Raw genomic sequence first — 2,401 nt, 5'->3', positions numbered from 1 at the left:
AGCTTTCCCATTTTTTTTCTTTTTCTTTTTTAACAACCCTTCGAATGTTTTCTGAAGTTGAAGCTCTCTCAGTCCGATTTGTATTCAGTGCACGCAGGTTTCAGTTCTACCTCCAAACGCTGGTCTCGTCCCTCCTCCCACACAGCAAATTCATTGCAGCGCCAAAATAAAAAAAAAAAAAAAAACTGCATCCATTCAAGAAAGACATGCTGGGAATCTGCCCGCATTGATGTGCTGTATACAGTATCTTGGCTGCATGAAACGCAACGTTTGAAGAGGACGCTCTATCGATCTGTGCTCTGATATCGTTTCTACAAGAGTTCAATTCTAATTGACGGTTCAAAAAAGAAAGTGAGATGCTTCGCTGCAAGATCAAAGGAAATGCATTGTCTTTTCATTAAAAAAAAAAAAAAACAACTTTTAAAATAGACAAAGACTTCCGTCAATGTAATATCTAATGGCAGCCAGTCATCAGTCATTCCCAAATTTATTATCATGATAATAATAACACTGTGCAGAAAACAGACTCAATGCTGAAGCATTGAAAACTGACTCAGAAGCGATTTCGCAAAATATCAGTCAGTGGTACTGAACCAGCAGACACGCGAGGATCAGTGAGTGATGGGGCTGAAAAGTTAAGTAGATATTCCTACTCATGTGGAAAGATGTTTAACCTGTGACGGACTGGTGATCGGTCAGGTGGGACTGTCTCTCCAACTGTGGATAAAGTACTACTACTCTCTACTACTCTCTCGCTGAAATAAGATTTAGATGCCTAAAAAAATGTTTTTTTTTTTTATCATTTGACAATGTGGCCGTGACATTTAAACCATCAAGCTTTCTTTAAGAAAGGCAGTGGAGCTGGAATTTCACCCAGTGATGAAACAATGCATGGATTAAGCTTCATAAGCGATGCAATTAGAATGCAGCGGGTGTCATGACAACAACACAGAGCCCCCGCCAGCGCCTGCCTCCGATCGCCTCGCTCATATTCAGCCCCGGCGCCACGAATGCATAGAGGAGGACCACTTCAGCCTGACTGGGACAAATTACATGACCCTCTTGACATTTAAAATCATCTGGGAGGAGGATGAAGATAATCTGAAACGTCAATGCTGGAAAATGATTAATCCAAAACGGGATTTGGGACAAACCGTTCCCGATCGAGAGGATGTGTGAGAAGGAAGGACGGTGTCGCATTCTGGCTGCAGCTAAAAGAGGAAGGTGTGAACTGTACAGGCCGACGCAACAGGTGATCGCTGGGATTTTTATGGTGCACCATGAGGCTATTCTAAACAAATCCAGCGATTGCTGTAAGACAAAACTGAATCTGTACAAATAATTTAATCCAGGGATTTTCAAACTAGGGGCTGCATGAGGTTCCAAAAAACTGGATCATGCTGGGAAAAGACATCCCACTGACCCACTGCAGATCAATTCAGCAAGTTATCTCCGACATGAGATGAGGGACTTTTTATAACATGGTCTTAATAATGTGGCGCGTGGCTATTCTGAAAAATAAAAAATAAATTCCTGCAGTAGTAAACTTCACATATCAGTGAGTATGTACAGTCTAATCTAATGCAAAAGCAGACGAGCGTCACATTCACATCCAAACAATAGAGTGATAAATATAAACAAACGCAAACAAAATAAGTCCCTTGTGACTCTAGTGGTTCTACTTCATTTACAATGCTAAAGTATGCATACATACAATAATACATACAGCTTGCACCATGAAAAAATACAGCGTATCGAAATAAGTTTCTTTACTCTGGCGGTCTGGCCTTGAAGGACGATTCTCGTGACCCAACATCATCCCTTTTCCTTATGTACAGTGACAGCGGCTGAATAGATGCTGAATACTGAATATAAAACAGCCGTTACGAGTGTGACGGAGCTGACACTCGCGCACAAGTCCACAGTCTGCAGCTGCGTTTTCTTTCCATCACAAAAGCAACTGATGTCAAAATCCAGTGGTTAGAAAATAATAGATATTTTGATGTGTGATAGAATTGAACAGTGAGGTTGAACTTGAATTTGCTTTTCAATTGTATTTCTGTGTAATCATAAGGATCCTGAACCTCGTTCAGTTTTAGACAACATCAGTAGTGAGAAATTAACTTACAAGACAGGATTACAAGACATCCAGATCAGACAGGGCAAAGCACACGAATGTTCTTCAACTTGAAATCCACACTGTATTGATAATTTGGGTGACGAACGAAGTTGTGGACAGATAAAGCAGACAGGACGTTATAAATTTGCATGACGTAATCATGATTACAATCCAAGTTTGTTTAAGCTTGGATCAATGCTAAAGACACAAAAGCCACAATGTTTCTATTCTCTTTCCATTTATATTCCGATCGTTCCTTTTATTAACCGACCTTTTCTGAGA

Source organism: Salarias fasciatus, chromosome 15, assembly GCF_902148845.1.
Source record: "Salarias fasciatus chromosome 15, fSalaFa1.1, whole genome shotgun sequence".
Lineage (NCBI taxonomy): Eukaryota > Metazoa > Chordata > Actinopteri > Blenniiformes > Blenniidae > Salarias > Salarias fasciatus.
This window is presented reverse-complemented; position numbering follows the sequence as displayed.